Source organism: Lepidochelys kempii, chromosome 1, assembly GCF_965140285.1.
Source record: "Lepidochelys kempii isolate rLepKem1 chromosome 1, rLepKem1.hap1, whole genome shotgun sequence".
In the NCBI taxonomy this organism is placed as follows: Eukaryota; Metazoa; Chordata; order Testudines; family Cheloniidae; genus Lepidochelys; species Lepidochelys kempii.
In genome coordinates this window covers 130,921,551-130,944,977 of record NC_136380.1, presented here as the reverse complement: position 1 = coordinate 130,944,977, position 23,427 = coordinate 130,921,551, and the positions used below count along the sequence as shown (strand labels likewise).

Here is a 23,427-nt window from a genome sequence, read left to right as displayed (position 1 = left end):
CTTCTTACTATATGTTCCATTCTATGCATCTGATGAAGTGGGCTGTAGCCCACAAAAGCTTATGCTCAAATAAATTTTTAGTCTCTAAGGTGCCACAAGTACTCCTATAAATATTATCATGAACTACAATTTCCCATCAACCTCTTCCCACTGCGCATCCTCTTCTTCCTGACCAGGTAGGAGGAAGGACGCTGAACCAGGAAGTTACTGGGCAATTTTGGGAGGCAGTGGCATGGCTAGTCAGAAGTTGAAGAGAAGAAACCTGAGTAACTGCATTCCAGGCATCACAGGTGGGTGCAGGTCTGTGGGACTCATCGGGGAGCAGCAGTGACTGGGCAGGGAGCCAGGGTAAAGAGGCCCCAATGAGAGATACACCACTAACTGAACCTGGCCTGGAGACCTGAAAGCTCCTATTTACTTCTCCTAGAGCCTTTTAATAGAGAGGCCACGCAAGGCACTGAGAGCTCTACTCTCCATTGGATTGACCCCAGTGACCCAAACAAAAACCCCCTATTGCTCATTTCGAACTGTAACTGTTTAGGCCTCTCCATGTACCGTATTTGCAACCTTTCCTTTTCCTGCCAGTCCTAGCAAGATATCATTTTCACTTAGCCATGTGTCTGAGTGATTACTGGGTCAAGCCAGGGCTAGCACCTACAAGCGGGCACACCAGGCCTAGCAGCTGAAACACCATCAGTACTTGCCTCCGAGTTGTGGTATACCTGGCACGCTATAGGTACCTTAAGGGTTTGCGATACTCCAGCACTAAGCAGCTAAAATTACAATCTGTTTTAACGGAAGCTTATACTCTTTGAGTCAAAAGAGAGAGACCCGAGTAGGACTAGGTAAGGCACGATGGGGGCAAGTTATGTACAGCTCCTATTATATTTCCTTTTTGAAACCTCCATTTAACTCTTTATTGAGGCACAGACCAAAGTTCTATCTTTTCCAGGACCTTTCAGTGAACATTACACAGAATCAAACCCGGGGCTATGATACTCAAAACCCTCACCTTGAGCTCTCAGTCTCATTTAAAGACAGAGTACCACTCAATTGTTTAGTGTATATATATCTGTACATATAGTACAAAAAAAGAAACATTTAAATAGTATTTAAAATATTCTTAAATTACTTTTAAACAAGAGCTATTAGGTAGTAAATCTATCACTGTGTTCTTCCTGCACAGACTTTCACAAATGCTTTCTATTGCTATTACAATCATAAAATCACAGAAGTGTAGAACTGGAAGGGACCTCAATAGATCATCTTGCCCAATCTTCTGCACTCAAAGCAGATAACTGCACTCAAAGCAGATACATAATAACTAGACCATTCCTGACATGTGTTTGTCTAACCTGTTCTTAAAAACCTCCAAAGACGGATATTCCACAACCTCCAAAAGCAATTTATTCCAGTGCTTAACCACCTTGAAGTTAGGAAGATTTTCCTATTATCCAGCCTAAATTGCCATTGCTGCAATTTAAGCCCATTGCTTCTTGCCCTATCCTTAGAGGTTTTCACCCTCCTCTTTGTAACAGCCTTTTATGTACTTGAAGATTAGTGTCATGTTCTCCCCACAGTCTTCTCTTCTCCAAACTAAACAAATCCATTTTTTTCCCCAATCTTTCATCATAGGTCACGTTTTCTAAACCTTTAATCATTTTTGTTTCTCTTCTTTGGACTTTCTCTGAGTTGTCCGCATCTTTCCTGAAATGTGCTGCCCAGAACTGGACACAATACTCTAGTTGAGGCCTTATCAGTATGCAGTAGAAGAATTACTTCACATGTCTTGCTTATACATCCCAGAATGATGGTCTTTTTTTTTTTTGCAACAGTGTTGACTCATATTTAGCATGTCTGTTTACAAATAATTTTTTTGAGGAGGGAGAAGACAAGGGGGTCTGTTGAGAATTTCCCCCACACACATACTTTTCAGAAACCAAAAACTGAAAAAATCTCAGACAAAACCTGAATATTTTTTTTCTTGACCATCCCACGCCCAAACATTTCAGTATTCGGGCCATACCGGGGGTTGGGTTTTCAATGAAAACTTGAAGAAAAACTTTAATGAAAATGAACATTTTGTTGCTTTCATCAACGTTTTTTTAGGAGAACAAATACATACCCCAACTACCTCTAATACATAACTATCCTTTCACCTCTGATGATTTATCCGTCTATAATGCTTTCTAATCTGTAGCGTGTGTCACTATATGTAGTGTGGATTCTTCAGAGCTGGAATCAAACTACAGTGCGTCTCAATCCTTCTCCAAACATTTCTGTCTTGTTAGCAAACAGAAAGACTGTTGAGCGATTCTTCTAGTTAGCAGCATTGACCTTTGTTAATAGTTGACCTGGTTGCCCCAGCTTGTAGTCAGATAAGAAATCCTGCCTGTGGAAATTTTTTTTACAGGTTTTTAAGATAATATATAAAATATCCAGTTCCTATTTCTACAGGGGTCTCACATAAAAAGGGCACTATCTTTTCCCCATAAGCCCAGCTGAATCAGATAAGTGATTTACATCCTTCATCTCACTGAGTTCTACCTCTGTTGTTTCCTTAACAGAGACACAATCCCAATTTAAAGCACAGAGCTAAGAGTTAGAAGTGATTTTCATGGGCTCTGGATCCTCTGTTGGAAACAAAGATTCTATCCCATCTCTCCCTCTAAGTCCACAAAATACACCACAATGGACCATACAGTATTATAGGCATAGTTGGTAACAACATCTATTAAGTCACCCATCACTTCTCATTATAAGACCTTGTTCTCAGTTTCTTATATCTGGGCCAAACTAACTATTCAGTCTGAAATTTTCCATGCTGCATGTCTGCCTCAGGCTGAATATTTTGGGAAAGCTGCAGCTAAAATGGTTGTGCCATTTCACAGAATGAGGCTAGTGAAAAATATATTGTTTTGGACATGTTAAAAAATTCTGGCAGCCTTTTCTGTGAGAAGTTCTACTGCAGTCATGCTCTGGAACAAGAGGATGATATTTGGCAGGGGGTGACCTTTGTGTCAGGGGAGACACAGGGGCACTGTAACAAGGGGAGCAAGAGGGCCATGGCCACATCACTTTTAAAAGTGGGATGGCTATGCCCTTCCACATTTTTTCTGCCTTAACGGTGAGCAATGGGGAGAGAGGAGGCAGAGAGGAGCAAGCGGGGGACAGAGCCTAGGAGGAAGAGGCAGAGTGGGGATGAGAAGAGATGGAACAAGGGTGAGGCTTTTGGGGAAGAGACAAAGCGGGAGCAGGAAGAGGTGGAAAGAGGGCAGGGCCTCAGTGAGAGAGGCAGAGTGGGGGGAGCCTTGGGGGAAGGGGCGGAATGCAGGCAGGGCCTGGGGGTAGGGGCAGAGTGGGGGCAGGGCCACACCCCAGGCACCGGTGGCCTCCCCACTTCTAGGGAGCTTCAGGTGCTCCTGGGTGTAGCCTCTCCCTCAAAAAATCTCACGCACTACCAATGCACTGAACTTGTTCCAGACCAGGGCTGAGCAGGACTTTTCGTGCAGTTGCCACTCTGGGCTGCTGTAGGCCATGCCAGGTGTCATAAATATAAAGGGAAGGGTAAACACCTTTAAATCCCTCCTGGTCAGAGGAAAAACCCTTTTACCTGTAAAGGGTTAAGAAGCTAGGATAACCTCGCTGGCACCTGACCAAAAGGACCAGTGAGGAGACAAGATACTTTCAAACTGGAGATGGGGGGAGAAATAAAGGCTCTCTCTGTCTGTGTGTTGCTTTTGCCAGGACCAGAGCAGGAATGCAGGCTAATAAGCAATCTAGTTAGATATGCGTTAGATTCTGTTTTGTTTAAATGGCTGATAAAATAAGTTGTGCTGAATGGAATGTATATTCCTGTTTTTGTAACTTTTTGTAACTTAAGGTTTTGCATAGAGGGATTCTCTATATGTTTTGAATCTGATTACCCTGTAAGGTATTTACCATCCTGATTTTACAGAGGTGATTTTTTTACTTTTTCTTCAATTAAAATTCTTCTTTTAAGAACCTGATTGCTTTTTTCATTGTTCTTAAGATCCAAGGGTTTGGGTCTGTGTTCACCTATGCAAATTGGTGAGGATTTTTATCAAGCCTTCCCCAGGAAAGGGGGTGTAGGATTTGGGAGGATTTTGGGGGGAAAGATGTTTTCAAGCGGGCTCTTTCACTGTTATATATTTGTTAGACGCTTGGTGGTGGCAGCAAAAAAGTCCAGGGGCAAATGGTAAAATAGTTTGTACCTTGGGGAAGTTTTAACCTAAGCTGGTAAAAATAAGCTTGGGGGTTTTTCATGCAGGTCCCCACATCTGTACCCTAGAGTTCAGAGTGGGGAAGGAACCTTGACACCAGGTCTGGGCACTGTAACTGAGAACAGGGACCTGTCTTTGCTGTGCTCACAATTGTCACCTTGCTGGGTCCATTCTACAAAGAGGAGGGACTTGTCATATCTCAAATGAAGGAGGGACAAGGGCTAGACATGGTGGGAGAGGATAGATTGGGACAAGTAACTTGAGGAGGAAGGACAAACTGGAACTAGAGGCTGGGAAGGGGGTTGGTGGACAAGGGACTCTGAGACCAGCTGGTCAAGGAGACTGGGACTGGGAGCCAGGGATGGAAATTGGATGGAAGATGGGGAGTCAGAGGATGATGGAGAGAGAGGTTGAACAAGGAACCATCGGGGAGACTGTGACTGGCTAGGCAAAGACAGGGACTGGGAATCTGTGTGGCCGGGGGAAAGGAGAACAATCTAATAAGGAACAAGAAAAGAACTAGAACTGGCTGTGCAAACATACTGGGGAAGAAGTAGTGGATGGGGAACATGTGGGGAAGAGGAGTGGTTACAGAAAGTTGCGGGTGGAACAAGGCTCCAGGAGGAGGTGACTGGGATTGTCTGGGCAAGGAGAATAAGATAAGAATCCTGAGGAGAGGAGACTGGGAATAATTAGGTGAGGAGAATGGGTCTGGGATGAGAAGCCAGGGGGGAGAGACAGGACTGGACCATGGGCAGGTTGGAGGGGATGCTGCAGAAAAGTCTGTGCCCACTAGATAGACTTCCCTCCGGAGTTTGGAATGGAACCCAAGATTCCCGAGTCTCACCATTTCTCTGCTGTCAGCAAGTATCTGTGAAACCAACTGACAAGTATATGTCTCATTCCCCTCTAGTGCTTGTCCACATATAGGGTGAAAACCTAATATCTCTATCAATTACTCTATTAACTTGAGTGGCAGAGGTCTGCATAGTGGAACTAAAAGTTCCTCCGGATGGCCCACGTGGGTGTAAATATGATTTTTTTCAGTTTGTTTTTTAAAAAGCATCTCAGAAATTACACACAAAAAAGTATGTTACAAGAACATTATTAAGGTTGCAAAATCAAGCATTTAAAAGTTAGCAGACACCAGAATTAAGCTTCCCTGTGCAACCTTAATTTGCTACTCTTGTTCATATGCGTATGATACAGTCTAATCACAAGGTCACATGCTATTCTTCCCCCTAAACAGCAAACAGTAGGTAAGACCATATTTTTAACCTCCAAAGCATGATAGAATCTTGCTAGCATTGGAACATACGGTTCTAGGAAGTGCAGATATTGCAAAGTTTGAATATCAGTCCACTAAGTCACCCCCTCTGGGAATTACCATAATTTTTCATGTAAGCTGTAAAATTTACTAGGCACTCTCTAACATCACAAGGAACCCTGTTGAAAGACAACTCAGCATCGCTTTAACAATTTAGGGGGCACAGTCTAATTCTGGACTGCTCTGTTCGGCTTGACGCTTGAATGTGTTGCTCTGCAGGTGAAACTACTGTGACATGTTCAGAAATGTAAGTTGAAGGAACAAAGTAATCATAAAAACTCTGCAAATCATTCAAGCTGTAGCAATCAGCTAAACATTATTTATCCTGTTTGATTTCCCACTCTTGTGTAACCACTCTTATGATATTAAAATCCAGACGTGTACTTGCAGCACTAACAGAAACATCGTTTTATATGAAATCAAGCATATCAGGATATGTTTTGACAACTTTCACAAACACTAAATTTCAAAGATTTAAGCTAATTGAAAAAAGACAAGCCTGTATTTTAGTTGGAGTATATGATCCAGAACAAGAAAGTCTTTTTGAACCTCTGGTGAGGCATTTAGCCAACAGTGAACAGGACAAAGGTGTTGTTAATGAAAATCAAAATATCGACAGTATTTTGGTTTCCAGTATCAAAGTAGTACAATAAATGGAGGCCGTAACTTAGAAGCAGGCTGATCACTATCTTTCATATCTTTATTTCAGTAAGATCTTGAGTCTGGATAGAAACATAAAACTGTAAACCACATAATACAATAAAACAATTTCTAATATTTGAAACTGATAAGATTGTAACTTTCAACACGAAACTCTAACATCTTCTACTAGGAGTATCACGTATCCTCTTCATACCCTTATTTTTGAAATATCGTCTATAAGAAAGAGCTGGTGATAGCTGTTCCCTTAGAAATATTTCTAGAGCATCTTCCTTTGTGCATTTGCTAGAAGTCCCAATTTGGCTGGTACCAGCCTGTAGATCCCTGGTGAGGACAGCCTCAGCTATTATCTTGGTTCTCTGATTGTTCAGATATCAAACCACCATGGTGCTTCAATGTCTATGTCCCATCACTGCAGGGACAGCTGTCTGAATACACTCCTCAGATACTCTCCTGACAATATCTGTGGTCCTTGCAGTGAGAGCAAATGAACATAACACTCATTCAACCAGTCCCAGTAATAGCAATCTCCACCTCTCTTCGGAAAAGGAGCAGGAAAAAGAGACAGATATGTGCAGAAAGGAAGAAATACATTATGATTAAGAAGACGAGGAAGCCACTGGCAGCTGCTGAACAAAAAAGGGTAAAAAGCCACTGGGAAGCAATGAGAATAGAAGGGAAGGACTTGGGAGTCGGGGGAGAAAGGGGAGCCTTGAAGGAGAAGGAGGAAGTATGAGATAGCTTTGGTGGGGTAAGAATGCAAATGCAATTTTTCCAAATAAGGCACGAATTCAAAAGGGGAAACATTGAAAGGTTTTGTTTATATTTTTCCAAGAAAAAGTATCTAGGATCTGATCCTGCATTACCTTGTATATTCATTTACACCTGTGCAAAATGGATGTAACACACTACTATTCTGAGTCAATGGTGTTTTACTTTAAGCCCACTTTTGCACAAGTGTAAGTGGACACACCAGTGGAGAATCAGGCCTCAAAATCCACTAGAATGCATAGACAACAGTCCAGTGGATGCTGCAACTAGTCTCTCACACATTCCTGATTTATAAGGAGAACTGCCCTTTGTAACGCTTCTCAGATATTGGCAAGTATGCCTGTAATATCTAGACATTCAAATACTACAGCGATACACACCATGGCAATGCCTATAAATGAATTTAAAGCTGATCAATTCTAGTATGGGAAAGGGGTTCTTTGTGTGTTGGAACAAAAGTGGTGCCTGTTAAGTTTGAGACTTCAATAGAAACTCACATAACCAAAAGATAACACCTGCTTCAGCTTAGCAATAAACACTTGGAGTAAAATCCTGGCCCCACTGAAGTCAACGCGATTAGGATTTCACCCATGTTAGTCTTCCTTAGAAAGACAGTCTGGGCTGCTGTAATCCCATATTTTAAAAAGGTAAAATATTAAGGTGGATGGTTCATTTACAGAAGACCACAGAACATTACAGCGTGAGAAAGACATAAAGATAAGACCCAGTAAGAATACAGATAATTTGTAGTATCTGAGAACAGGTAATTTAACTGGATAAATTAAAGGGTGAGGAAGGCTGGCCAGCAAGTAGGATACTGCTCTTGGACATGAGATGCCTTGTTTCACGTCCATGCTCTGCCACACAGTTCCTGTGTGACTCTGGGCAAGTCACTTAGCCTCTCTGTGCCTCAGTTCCTCATCTATAAAATGGGGATAATAGGAATTGTCTACCTCACGGGGTGTTTATCAGCAATGGGAGCTATATAAGAACCTAAGACAGATAGTATCAAACACTGGATTTCTATTTATTTGAAACTGTAATGTTTATATAATCAGATTAAATACCATTTAATGGAAATATAAGAATTTCAAATAGTTAAAAAAATATTTCATCCAAATATAATTTTTACATTTTTTAAAAAAACAGTACCCGTCTTAATGTTACCTTCCCTCATAATTCATGTTGCTGCTTTCAGAATGATAGATTTCATTTCACACACAGAAATCCTTTTTTCTAATAAACTCTAATGTATAGAAATGCATATGTATAGCTGTTTTTACTTCACATGGATCTACCAAACATTTCTTTTCATTACAAATGTTCTGTCTTCTGCACAATATATTTTGACACCTCATGCAGAAGCTAAAGATTTGTCCTGTTTCTCTTAACAAAATTAGAAATGTGCCCAGTTTTCTCACCAATTAGCTCCTTGTCATCAACTGGATTATTATAGGAACATGCAGCAGCTGTCGCTACAATTGCTACAAAAAACCCTTCACACACACAATCTCCCTACAGTTTTATTCAGTGTAAGTGATTTATCTTTAAACTATTCCTTTTATATAGAAATCTGCAGAATCCTCTGATAAAATGTTTCACATGCTTTCTACTGGGAGGTTTGCTAAACCAAACAACATTTAAAGATACTCACTTCAAAAATATTCTGTGATATACATGAATACTATGCCAAATGTGATTTTAACTGGCTAGTATTTCAATATGAAGTTCTAACAGCCACAAAAAAGATGTCACTGTTAGCAAAACACACTTAATCCAGACGATTCTGCAAAAACAAAATTCCAACCATTGTTGTTTCTCTACAAAAAACCACTACCTATGCTCAAGTAAGTGTTCTGCTGCCTGGATTCAAAATCTGCATCAGTTCCACTGGGACTTCTTCTTCTGACTGATCATGCTGAGGGCTCTGCTTGTCTCCAGCACTCAGGACCCTGAGCTACCACCATCACCTGGGACCCCTGATCGATTCAAGCTTCATGGAGTGGTGAGAACCCAGCTCTCTCTCTCTCTCTAGGCATAGCCTTCTGACCCTGACTTGTGTGATCAGTTATAGTTTTCTAAACCTGACTTTTATAATAAAATTTAAGTTAGATTTAATATTATAACTGTTTTGTTTGTTTGGCTTCCCTATGGTTATTACTTGGCAATAAATAACTTTAATGATTAAGCTGGTTGCTTCTCTCACTCTCTCCCCCGCCCCCATGGGTGTTTTTTTTGGTTTCCTCTTTCACTCTGCAGCAACGTTCCTCGTACCTAAGCTAAAGATCCCTGCAGCACCCAAAAATCCTGTGGGGTTTGCTCATCAAGTGGGTTACTACCAGAATAATTGTAACGTGAAAGTGGGGATAAAGACATGCTGAACCTGGGACATATGAGGATGGCAGATTGAAAGTGCTGCTCAACCCAGCGTGCTAAGGTGTACTCTATTGTGGTGCGGTGCCCAAGGCATATGAGGGTGACAGCTTGGAGGTGCTGTTTGATCCAGCCTACTGAGTCCAGGGACATATAAGAGGTCAGCTTAGGAGTGCTGATTGACCCGGTCCTCTCAGATGTGCTCTGTTAGAGTGTGTGTGTGTGTTCATCTGATTCTGGGGCTGAAGAACTGAGCCCTGGGGAACCTAGGTTCTGCAGGATAGCTTCATTGGGAGGGAACTTGCAGCAGGGAAAAGTAGACGTCCATATGAGCACACAAGTGACACAAGCAGTACATTGATAGAAGTATAGAACCCCCTCCCATCCCAGAAAAGTAACCCTAATAAATGAAAAGGAGTACTTGTGAACAAATTAGTCTCTAAGGTGCCACAAGTACTCCTTTTCTTTTTGCGAATACAGACTAACACGGTTGCTACTCTGAAACCTAATAAATGAGTGCACCGAAAAGTAATGGGCAAAGCTGGTAACGTGTGTTTCTCCTTTTTCTCCCCTCACCTTCCTCATAGCTTTTTTCCAACTGGTTTGGGAGGGGTGGACAGATGCAGGGTGGTACCCCCTCCTACAACCATAGAGCATACTTGAGGAGGCAGGATGAATAGAAGGAAGGGACATGTCTGAATGAATGAAGCCTCCTTTCCTGTCCCTATTAGCTAAGCATTGCCCCACAGCCATTACGTGGCTCCTAGCAGGGGAATTAATTAGTTCTGTTTAGGGTGGGGTAATTATGTTCTGGGGGCCTCTGTAAAATTAATTTCAATGGTAGTTGGGTGCCTATCCTGAAAATCTCACTGAGCACCTATATGCATCTGTAGGTGTTCAAATACCTTTGAACATCTGGTCCTAAGTCATTAAGAATTAGAGTCAAGAGGCTTTCCCCCATTGCGACACAGAAGTCTCATGTAACATGATGCAAAAACACGCTGCTTGTTCCACCAGAAGCACCAAACTGCAATTTAATCAAATATGTTCAAAGACCTGATGCTTCCAGAAGATCCAAATTCTCAAAAAATGATCATGATGTCACTCTAAAATGGCTAGGTCATGTCAATTTCCTCAAAACACATACATTATGACAGAAAAGAAATCTTGAGGGTGTAGATCCACGGTCTTGGGTTGTGCCCATCTCTGTTAAACGCTTTATGGGGGTTCCAAGAAGGTGCATCTCAGCACAATTTTTTGTTTATTAAAATAATAACCCATCCTTAAATGTTGATGGAACAGAGCTGAGGGAAAAATGAAGCAGCCTCCATTCCAGCATCCACATCAGCAAAAACGAACATAGTGAGATGTTTAGAAAACTCTTAAGGAAAAATGTCTAATTTTAGATAATAAAGTTTATTGTATTCTAAATTCTACCAATTCCATAACAGAACAGCCACTTAGGGCAGAATGGAAGGTAGAGGGCTAAAATACGGAGCTGGCTTTGGTGGTCCGAAGACCCCATGGCCAATGAGCCCCTCCCTCCCAAGGCTAATCCCAACATTCATTTAAAAAAAAGTTTCTAGCCTTTTTCATTGCAGAGAAAGTCTTCAAAATGCAAGTCAATGGCAAGGGCTGAAACTCTGTCAAAACAAAGCTCATAGGTTTTCATGATCCTTGGTCACAACAGCTCCTAGGTAGTCTTTGGGGTCTGTGAAGACCACAGTTGTAGGTCTCCTGATATTATATTCTTGTATTTTTTAAAAATAGGTTAATTCATGCTATTAACATTTAAAGAACTATGGAAACCATCCTGCAAACCATTATGCACACGTGTAAAGTTACTCGTGTTGCATCAGGACTGGGCCCATAAATAACACATAAAACTGTGAAGAATCTTGAAAGTCAGACATGAGTAATGGAAACTATTTTTGGAAACGGATGGTCCTGGCCTTACATTATGGAGAACATCCAAACAGGAAGGAAATATAGTTTTTTACATACCTTTAAAAAAAACATATGCACACAGAAAAAAAGACTGAAGAACTACACAGTGCTTATATGGAAAAGGTTGCTTGTAAAATGTATCATAGTAAAGGAGAAAAATATCCTGAAGGTATGCCAGGAGAGGGGCAAAACCATTAAAAAAAACAAAAACTGGAATGCTCGGATATTAACTGAGTTTTGTCAACATCTAATAGCATAATCATATTTTAGAGAAAAATAAGTTTCAGTAAATGCACAGTAGGAACCATCAAGTTACTCCCTTTAACGTCAAGGAAAAGAATGAATTATGAATATGTTTAACCAGGCAAAACATTTGAGGACACAACTGAAACATAATAGGATTAGACAACAACCAAGTATTAAAAAGAATGATCTCTGAAATAGTAATGCATTCTGCAAGTTAAAAAAAAATAAATCTGCTGAAGATACACGAGGAGGCCAAGTATGTTCTACAGAACCTGATAGAAATAAGTCTTGAATAAACAATGTAGACACAAGGCTCTTTAGTTAGAACAATACAGAAAAACTGAAATCCAAGCCATGATGTGTCAGGTGTTTTTTTGTGGGACTTATAGGTAGAAATCCAGCTGCTTCTGTCCGTCTTTTCTTTTAGGAAGTTAGGTGGAGAACGTAGGAAATCTTTAAAATCCTGAAGAGTGTTAGGAAACTGTGTCCTCCCTTAACATATAAAGGTTAACTTGATACGGTCCCACACAGCACGACGAGCCTCGTTTTTCATTAGATTATCATTATATTTATTTCCCTTCCTTTCCTTCTGAATGTTTCTACACCAAAGCCTAGGCATAGAAAAAAGAAAAAAAGCTGACTGTTCTGAAAAGACACCTTTTCCATTGTCTTGCTTTCCCTGAGTATATTTTTTTTTTTCTGGGAGCTGAGCAGTTTCTCAATAACTGCTCTTGGGGACTCATTATCTGGAGTGAAGCACTCTGTGGGTGTGTTTGAATTCAACAAACAGGGAATTTGTATCCTTTTTCAAAATATCCTTAAATGAATTTTGGACAAAGGAAATTATATTTTCACCTTCTTTCTGTGTCCTCAGGGACACCAGCTATGTTCATGAGAGTACTCCTATTTTCTAAGTCTTCAGATTTATTAAGGAGAAAGTCCACATCCCTGTACAGGTCCCACTTACAATTTCCAGAACTATTACTCCCATGCTGTTCAGCTTCAGACATCTTTTTATCTTTTCTAAAACACCTAGCATTAATTGTGGATGGGGCTCTTCTTATGTAGCTGTGTGCCACTTTTATGTAACTCCTATTGTATGATGGCCTTTAATCTCCTTAACCAATACTTCTGTATCTGCCCTGGTCCCCACTGCTAAAAAAGGTGGGTTTTTTTTAAACCTGGGAGTAACTATCTTGAGGTAAAAATACAGAGAAGACTAGGCACCTAGTTTCACCATGAGGTAAACCATGAGGTAAACTGCCATATAATTAGAACCCTACCGAATTCATCGTCCATTTTGGTCAATTTCACGGTAATAGGATTAAAAAAAATAGTACATTTCATGATTTTAGCTATTTAAAACTGAAATTTCATGGTGTTGTAATTGTAGGGGTCCTAACCCAAAAAGGAGTTGTGGTGGGGGTCACAAGGTTATTGTAGTGGAAGTTGCGATACTGCTATAGTTACTTCTGCACTGCTGCTGGTGGCGGAGCTGCCTTCAGAGCCCCCTAAAATAATCTTGTGACCCCACTACAACTCCCTTTTGGGTCAGGACCCCCAACTTGAGAAACGCTGGTCTCCCCCATGAAATCTTTATATTATAGGGTAAAAGCACACAAAAGACCAGATTTCATGGTCCGTGACGCGTTTTTCATGGCCGTGAATTTGGTAGGGCCCTACCTATAACCCCTCTGGGTTGATGTTGGCAAGTTTACCCTGCAGTAAAACTAAAATACCTAATATTAACTGTGTTTTCATTTCAGTATAGCTCAGATGTATTAGTTATTCCAGGGTAAAATATAAACCTTTTTTAGCAGTCAAGACAAGTCCTCTGTCTCCATTTGGCTGCTAGCAAGTGAAGGGGTGATCATAGAATCATTGAAATGTAGGATTGGAAGAGACCTCAAGAGGTCATCAAGTCCAGCCCTCCAAGCTAAGGTAGGACCAATAAACCTAGATCAGCACAGACAGGTGTTTGTTCAACCTGTTCTTAAAAACCTCCAATGAATGGGATTCCACAATCTCTCTTGTAACTCTATTCCAGACCTTAAATAACCTTATTGTTAGAAAGTTTTTTCCTAATATCTAATATAAATCTCTGTGCTGTAGATTAAGCCTATTCTTCTCCTGCCTTCAATGGACAAGGAGAAAAAGTGATCCCCTGTTCTCTTTATAGCAGCCAATAACATATTTGAAGACTGTTATCTGATCCCCACTCAGTATTCTTTTCTCAAGACTAAACATCCCCAGTTTTTTAAACCTTTCCTCATAGATGAGGTTTTCAAACCTTTCAGCATTTTGTTGCTTTCCACTTGATTCTCTCCAATTTGTCCACATTTTCCCTAAAGTGTGGCTCTCAGAACTGAATACAGTCCTCTAGCTCAGTGGTTCTCTACCATTCCAGATTACTGTACCCCTTTCAGGAGTCTGATTTATCTTGCATACCCCCAAGTTATACCTCACTTAAAAATTACTGAGATACAAAATCAGACATAAAAATACAAAAGCGTCACAGCACACTATTAGTGAAAAATGGCTTATTTTCTCATTTTACCATATAATTACAAAATAAATCAATTGGAATATATATATATATTGTACTTACATTTCAGTTTATAGTATATAGAGCAGAATAAACAAGTCATTGTCTGTATGAAATTTTAGTTTCTACTGACTTTGCTGGTACTTTTTCTGTAGCCTGCTGTAAAACTAGGCAAATATCTGGGTGAATCGATGTTCCCCTTGGAAGACCTCTGCATAACCCGGTGGGTACACGTACCCCTGGTTGAGAACCACTGCTCTAGCTGAGGCCTCTCCTGTGCTGAGTAGAGCAGGGCAATCACGTTCTGTGTCTTACATACAACACGCCTGTTAATACATCCCAGAATGATTAGTCTCTTTCGCAACTGTATCAAAGTGTTGACTCATATTCAATTTATGATCCACTATAACCCCCAGATCCTTTTCAATAGTACTACCACCTAACCATCTATTCCGCATTTGGTAGCTGTGCATTTGATTTTTCTTTCCAAAGTGAAGCACCTTGCACTTGTCTTTATTGAATTTCATCTTGTTGACTTGAGATCAATTCTCCAATTTGTCAAGGTTATTTTGAATTCTAATCCTGTCCTCCAAAGTGCTTTCAACCCCTCCCACCTTGATGTAATCTGCAAATTTTATAAGCATACACCGGAGCCGTAAGAGGAAGAAAAACCTTTCCATTTTACTGACTTTCTCCCACTTTTAATTAAACAGAATTCCTTAATAGTGGAGATTCATTAGGTAGTTTCTACTGGTCATGATATGTACTTTTTTAGATTGTGTGTGTGTGTGTGTGTTGGGGGATGGGGGGGGGATTACTGCAGCAATAGTGGTTTGACTAGCTTAGTTAATGGAGTTTTGCTAATATCTTTAAAAGCATTCAGGCAGTTTGCGTCTACCGTGCAACTTGCATCCTGCTAACACTCTGCCAATAATAGAGCTGGACAGAACATATTTTTAAGACAGTATTTTTTTTTTGTTTATGCCATAATTTTGAAAATCTCATAAACTTTTAACCTGGTTAGACCACTATTTTTACTGATTCTTCAATAATGTTTATGAGATGGGCCTCTGATTCTCCTTAATGAATCATTATACAGCTTCACATGTCATTCTATGTGGTCAAAATGACCCCACAAATTTCTTTCGTTCTCTTGTCTCAGTTTGACTTGGCCCAAATATGTGCTATGAGTTTGTGCCCAGTGACCATGCCCCATTTCCAAGTGATGGGCTGTTCTGTCTGGTTTGTGCATGTTAAATAGCCGGACCAAATAGGTAATGCAGGGGAGCTTTCTTTGGGTTGGTGGCAGTTGTCATGGATGTAATCTGAGGAATAGCATATTTGAGCCTTTACAATTAAGTCCAGGTGTATCCAGATGCTATGGATGGATACTGGCCTTCTCCCTCGACTATGGTTCCCCTCACTCATCTTTTCATAAGTCTAAATGATCTATTATGTCTTCCACTGTCTGCCTTACATCTTTCCCCCTTCTCCTCTGACTTTGGACATGGTCATTAGGAGAGCATTAACTGCCTAGTTTTTCTCATTTATGATGCTCTTTGGGCCACAGAATGTTTTATATGCTGACAAAAGTTTGCCCTCCCTCCCAATTTTTTCAGAAATGATGCCTCTTGGTGCAACCCTGTGAAAATTCCATGGTGGGCACATATTTCTGGGTACACTCATCTAGGCAGAGCCAATTTTTGCTGGATGCAATTCACTAGCTATTTCCCTGCACTCTTTGAAAATGCTCTAAAAGCACTTTGTGCCTGATTTCAGGGGCACAAACTTCCAATTTAGATATATAAAGCTGTTGAAAATATAGCCCTAAATGTATAAAATTTGAGGAAGGGAACAGGAAAGCTTAATTTAATAGAAGAGACAGTTGGCTGTAATTTCTATAACTAAATTATGATTTCAAATCTTTTGTATTGCCAGCCCCAATCACTCAAAAATCATGAGTCAGGCCCCCAAAATCACAAGATTTTTAAAAATAGTATTTTTGGTGTCTTTTTAATTGTCTTCTAGGATTTGAACCTTTAGAGTTCATGTTTTTCCAGCCTTTCTCTGCAACCATTTGTGCTAGAGTCTTACAAGAAAGAAAGAAAGAAAGAAAGAAAGAAAGAAAGAAAGAAAGAAAGAAAGAAAGAAAGAAAGAAAGAAAGAAAGAAAGAAAGAAAGAAAGAAAGAAAGAAAGAAAGCTGAGATGAGTGTCTCATATATTCAAATGACTTCAAGAGCTGGGCTAATAAGTAAAACATCAAATACCAAGAGACTCATGATAAAGTCATGAGAGTTTTTTTTCTCCTTTTGGCTGAAGCACAAGTATTAACAGCTGTACATTTTACTGCTGCTATCACTATTTTTACAAAGATAATCAATACATAAGAAAGATTAGTAAAAAGAGGTGAAAAATCACACGTGCATGTGTAATTATATATGCACACATATACATAAACTGAAGATCTGTCTTAGTTTAAGTTTTGTCTGAAGACAATGCATCATAAGAATTTGCTATAAAAAAGATTTAAAGGACTTTCCCCACCTTGGTTATTGTAGTTAAGGACAGTTTGTTGGGGAGGTTTCTTGTTAAAAAAAAATCCAAATTAAAATAACAAAAACAAATAACTAATGTGTAAAAGCTCTGCTCCTTTCTGTATCATGCTGCTGGGGATACCCAGAGGTGTGAGCCACTAGTTACCTCTCTGCGTCAACGAGAGTGAGTTTTGCTGGTGATTAGACTGTGGCCTTGGCTACACTTACAAGATGTACAGCGCTGTGAGTTAAACCCACTTTCGTACAGCTGAGTAGGAAAAGCACTGCAGTCTGTCCACACTGACAGCTGCCAGCGCACTGTCGCGGCCACATTTGCAGCGGCATTGGGAGCGGTGCATTATGGGCAGCTATCCCAGCATTGAAGTGGCTGCAACATGCTTTTCAAATGGGGGGGGGGAGATGGAGTGTGACAGTGAGCGTGGGGGGAGAGAGAGTGGGGTTCTGGGGTGCTGAGAGTGTGTCAGCATGCTGTCTTCTAAGTACAGACCCCCCCCTTCCTCCCCCGCCTCTCTCTCACTCACTGAAAGCAAATGACAGCTGTTTCTTTTTTTCTCATAGAAGAGATAAGCAGCCGCTTGCCGAAACGGACCCCAACGCTCCTCGCCTCTCCTCGCCTCCCCTCCCCTCCCCCCATGCTGCCTCTCTCTTCAAGCAAATATTAGCTATCGGCCCTCCAAACGGAGCCCCCCTGCCTGCCTCTCACTCATTCAAAGCAAACAATAGCTGTGTTAGTTTTTTTGATAAGCAGACCCTGAAACGGCACTTCCACATCCGGAGTTCACAACAAAACAAGAGAGGACGCTTTAGTTAAAAGGATTATGGGGAGTTTCTGGAGGTCAATCAGTGCGTAATAACGTTACTCCCCGTTTACACTGGACCGTCTCAGCCAATGCGCAACAGCTGTTAATCCTCTCGGGGAGGTGGAGTACCAGAAGCGCTCCAGTCAGGGAGTCACAGTGCTCTTCATGCCTTGCCAGTGTGGACGGGGAGTAAGGTAGAGTGCTCTGGGAGGCTTTATTGCAGTAGAATGTGCAAGTGTAGCCAAAGCCTACCAAACCAGTCTGTATTCCTTACCAGCAACCTCCTTAAGGCTCTCCCAGCCCAAACCTTGCCTAGCAGATAACAATCAGTAAACTCTAGCCCTCAAGCTCCACAGAGGTGTTTCTCTGGACTGCCCAGCCCCTACCACTGTACCTTCAAAGAAGATATTAAATTTGCTGCTCCGTTAATTTAACCAGGATAAATACACCCTTCCCTTCAAACACAACACTGAATTGGTTTATAATAAAAGTAAAACAAGTTTATTAACAAAACAACATGGATTAAATGATACCAAGTAAAAGAGATAAAGGTAGAGCTGGTTACAAGCAAATAAAAGTGAAAACAAGTATCTAAAAGACTAAAATTTAATCTAGCTAGAATAGTCTTTGCTCAAGATATTTTTTTTTTATCCCCACTCTCCTTTCAAGTTCTTTACTAACTGGCCTGGCCACAACCCCTTTCAGAGATTAAATCACTTGATTTCTTTGTCCCCTAAGGTGAAAGGTAAAGATGGAATGTCTCTCCGTTCCTTATATCCCCAAGGGGAAAGTCTTTGTCTTACAAGTCAGGAATATCTCCTGGCTCCAGGATTCAGGCTCCTGTGTCTCCCTGGGGTGCAGGAGACATGTTAATTCTCTGTCTTTTGAATTCAGGATTAGAAAACCCCTACAAGTTTAGCTTGATGGGCTTATTTACTGTTAATATGTAAATTAAGATAAACCCACATTTGTTTGTCTAGGACAGACCTGTTTATCACCTTTACCTGGGCTAGGCTGTCTGGCCTGTTTTAGTAACATCATACAGAGGGAATTCATAACTTCACATATAATCATTAACACATGCATTTTATAATCATATTAGTAATCAGTGTGTTATTGGCTTCCATGTGAGATCTCACAAGGCATATTTTGTACAAATATTATTGCAATAGTGTGTAAGGGGTGAGTACAAGGTTACTGAAGGGCATACTTTCCATTGCTGATCCTCTATCACACCCACGCCAGTTCTCTGTCTCAATTATTTCCATTAATGGATATTCCCCACAATACATGGTCTTAACTTTCATTAGCCTCAGTAAACCTGAGGGCATCTGGGCTTATTGAAGAAAGAGTCTAACTTTACTATTTTATGTAACTGTATGTATGTATGCCTGTAATTTAAATAATTAAATTTCTCAGTCTCATGTATTTCCTCCACTGAACCAATGGGCTTGCATTAGCTCTCATTACACAACATAACCCACTCACTCAGAGTCCGCAAAGCTACTTTAAAACCACAAGTTTCTTAAAAAGCTTATTTTACAACTCTTTAGCAGCTCAGCAGCTTTTGAGTCTTTAAACAGAATTTCTAATCAAAATCACACATTCTTTTAATGTCACTTTTTTGAACACACAAGGGTTTGAGTGGTGAGGGGAAAAAAAATCACACTGCAGCACAGCAGGGAAATGGTGTAACTCAGGGTCTCACCACTTTCTGACTGGTTCCTACTGCTTTCAGAAGCCAGACAATGTTTTATGTTCTTTTTAACCCATTCTAGGCAGGAAATTTCATAGCATATTACAGTACTTGACTAACACAGCGTATTCTTATGTTACAATCTTAGTTTGTCATTATGGTTGCTAGATTATCTTTTGTAGATTTGGCTTATCAGAGTCTTTCACCAACCAACTTTCTTTTTTTGTTATAAAACATAAACTGCTTCACTTTTCTGAGGAAAATAAGACATTTTGGCACATTATTATTATTAATTTATTGAGTGCCAAAAAATGTGTTTATGGCTGCATGAGATTGAAAAATATAGCAGTCCCTTGTTCCAAAGATCTTACAGTATAAGTACATAGGAGAGACATTAGAAGAAGATACTTTACCTCACGGCAGGCTGTTTCACTTTCTGCCTCCAGATTTCAAACAAGCTGGCTGCATGCACTTAGCACCACTATATGGGTGGAAAGTCCACTCCCATTAACTGTAGGAATGACAGAGGGGGTAAGGAATGACAGAGGGGGGTATGTCCTTGGCATACAGACCCTACAGATAAAACAGTGTAAAAAAGACTACACAATATCTTTCTTCAAAATCACTCTCTTTCTCTCTATGTATAATATTATGTATGTGTATATATAAAGAAACAAAGGCAAACAAATTATCATAATTCATATGTATGCAAAGATAAGCTTAAAAGAAACAATTTAGTTTAAACCTTCCAGTTGCACTGGATCAACTACTGTAGGCCTTTCAATTCTAATTAATTAGAAACACACTGTAGGAAACAGGGAAGGAGAGAATCCAAGATGCAATTTAATGTTCATCCTATTGTGAGTATGGTAAAATACTCCTACTGAGTTGTTACTGATAGTAACTTCTAACAAGAGATATTAAAGCCCTTTGCAAGTATTAATTTAGCTTCACAAGATGCTTGTGAGGTACATATTACTCTTCTCATATTGTATATAAGGAAACTAAGTAAGACAGAGAGACAAGTTGAAAGACATGTCAGCGAGCTGGTGCCAGAGTGAATAGCTCCCATTCCTGCGCTCTGGCTACAAAACCACACCCTTTCTCCAGGGACAATAATTTAGGATTCCGTGACTTTCTGGCACTTCCATGACTTTTGCAGCGGCCAGTGCGGCTGACCCCAGGGCTGGCCAAGTAGCTGGGGAAGTCCTGAGGCCAGCTGCTGCTTGGGCAGCCCCAGGCACCGCTGGAGCAGCAGCGGTCCTGGGTGCTGCCCTGGAACAGCAGTCCTTGAGCAGCAGCGGCACCCGAGGCCGTCCCCATCCAGAGCAGCAGTGCCCTGGGCCATCCCCTCTTCCCCCAGAGCAGTACCCCTGGAGCCCCCCAGCAGCAGCAGCAGCACCACGGGACCCCCAGATAACCAAAGATTTAGTATGGGGTATTTATAGTACAAATCATGGACAGGTCATCGGCCGTGAATTTTTGCTTATTGCCTGTGACCTGTCCATGACTTTTACTAAAAATATCAATGACTAAATCATAGCCTTAACAATAATGGAGTAAATGTTTTGGTATTTATTTTATTTATTTGTTCCTGGGAATTTATCGGTGTTTATTACTGCAACAAGACAAACAGCTAAAAATCGGTGAAAAAAACTTCTAATATTTTTTCCTGATAAATATTGGGGTTTATTTTGGTGGATGGAAGGATGAGGGGAGGGGGAGTATTTAGTAGATTAATGCTTTGATGAACGGAATTCAGTGTGGTTTGCTGCAGTACTAAAACAGAACTCAAAACACAATGCCACCTTTGAGTTTAAGAAAACAATCTCTAATCCACAAATAAAACTTGTGAACACTTCCTTGTGTTCTGAAACATATTCTGATAGAGTTCATTTTCTTCCATTTTAGTGTGTCAAATCTTTAAACCGTTACCTGCTAACAGCTTGAAATGTGTATGTGGTGGGTGTGAGATTCATCAGTATGTTCAGATATGCACACACGTCAGAGTTGTTTGCTTATTGTGTGTATCTTCTAGACTAATCGTAGCCTTACTTTAACAGGAAGCTTTGTTACACACAAACTAATGTATTACCATAATACATATATTTCATGCAATGTATTGTATTTTCCTAATAAAACAAGTTATTTTTATATAGTTGAATGACATAAAAGTAGGGTGAAAATTGGGGGGGGGGGGGAGGGAGAGTAATACTTTTTGTAAAACCCGGGATTTTTTTTGGTAAAAATAGGTTTAAACTGAAAATGAAGAGGCTTAAGTAAACTGCAAGAGCAAAGAAAAAACACAGTACAGTGTTCTTGAACCACTTACTAAATGCAAAGCCTAAGTTATATTATTGATGAGATTCATAAAGTTAACAGAATGCTATTACATTGGCATTTTTTTAGAACTTCATTTATTGTGAGTTTTTCTCTGCTTGATAGCATATGTGACGCTACGCCCCATATTCTTCACAGAAATATTGTTAGGATATGAATATGGCACAACTAAGATATATTTTATGCAAGATGGGTCATATAAGGTACTATTGGAAAAGTTATGATTTGCTGAATGTGATTATCCAATTTGTATACATGTATTATTTCTGTATTTGAAGTTAGGAATATTGACTATGTAACAATTACAACCGTGTGTGTACTTGGGGGAACGCCCACCAGACAGCAGGCAATCAGCCTGGATGAGTCATTTAAGAAGGCCAACAGAACTTCGAAGATAGTTGTGACGGTGCCCCCCATAAGGTGACCCATGGATGCTACCTGTAAGTTCTGAGTCATGCATGAACATGTGCCCATGCAACCCCAAAACTCCATTTTGTAGCTGGATTCTACACAGGGGGAGTGAAGGGTGTCCACCCACAAAAGAAAGTCTATTTAAACCCCTGGGAGACCCCTCCATTTTGTCTTCAGATTGCTCAAAAGATAGCCTCTCCACCCCCAAGGATACCTGAAAGAAACTGGAACAAAGGGCAGTAACTACAAGGGGTGTGAGTGATTGCTGGACCCAGACTAGAAGGAGACTAGTCTGTAAAAGGAAGCTTACTGAGTGAGGTTTTTATCTGTATTCAGTTTTCTTAGACAAATTTGCGTGTTCTATTTTATTTTGTTTGGTAATTCACTTTGTTCTGTCTGTTACTACCTGGAACCACTTAAATCCTACTTTCTGTATTTTATAAAATCACTTTTTACTTATTAATTAACCCAGAGTATGTATTAATACCTGGGGAGGGGAGGGGCAAACAGCTGTGCATATCTCTCTATCAGTGTTATAGAGGGCGAACAATTTATGAATTTACCTTGTATACGCTTTATACAGGGTAAAATAGTTTTATTTGGGGTTTAGAGTTGGGCATCTGAGTGTTAAAGACAGGAACACTTCTTAATTTGCTTTCAATCAAGTCCGCAGCTTTGGGGCATGTGGTTTAGATCCTGGGTCTGTGTTGGAGCAGACTGGCGTGTCTGACTTAGAATCATAGAATCATAGAATATCAGGGTTGGAAGGGACCTCAGGAGGTCATCGAGTCCAAACCCCTGCTCAAAGCAGGACCAATCCCCAATTAAATCAACCCAGCCAGGGCTTTGTCAAGCCTGACCTTAAAAACTTCTAAGGAAGGAGATTCCACCACTTCCCTAGGTAACGCATTCCAGTGTTTCACCACCCTCCTAGTGAAAAAGTTTTTCCTAATATCCAACCTAAATCTTCCCCACTGTAACTTGAGACCATTACTCCTTGTCCTGTCATCTTCTACCACTGAGAATAGTCTAGAACCATCCTCTTTGGAACCACCTCTCAGGTAGTTGAAAGCAGCTATCAAATCCCGCCTCATTCTTCTCTTCTGCAGACTAAACAATCCCAGTTCCCTCAGCCTCTCCTCATAAGTTATGTGTTCTAGACCCCTAATCATTTTTGTTGCCCTCCGCTGGACTCTTTCCAATTTTTCCACATCCTTCTTGTAGTGCGGGGCCCAAAACTGGACACAGTACTCCAGATGAGGCCTCACCAATGTCGAACAGAGGGGAACGATCACATCCCTCGATCTGCTGCCTATGCCCCTACTTATACATCCCAAAATGCCATTGGCCTTCTTGGCAACAAGGGCACACTGTTGACTCATATCCAGCTTCTCGTCCACTGTCACCCCTAGGTCCTTTTCCGCAGAACTGCTGCCTAGCCATTCGGTCCCTAGTCTGTAGCGGTGCATTGGATTCTTCCGTCCCAAGTGCAGGACCCTGCACTTATCCTT

At 40.6% G+C, this 23,427-nt stretch overlaps 1 protein-coding gene across 6 annotated transcripts in view; it reads right to left on the bottom strand.

The window, feature by feature from the left end:
* The window catches only part of STS (steroid sulfatase), a 174,959-nt gene that overhangs the window by 135,082 nt on the left and 16,450 nt on the right, over positions 1 to 23,427 (bottom strand). The window contains exon 2 of one of the 6 annotated variants that reach the window (XM_073354328.2): positions 19,579 to 19,676. The exons of the other annotated variants lie outside the window; for them this stretch is intronic. The gene's annotated coding sequence lies outside the window, so the exon portion shown is untranslated. The remainder of the gene's footprint in view (positions 1 to 19,578; positions 19,677 to 23,427) is intronic. 6 annotated transcript variants of the gene reach the window in all.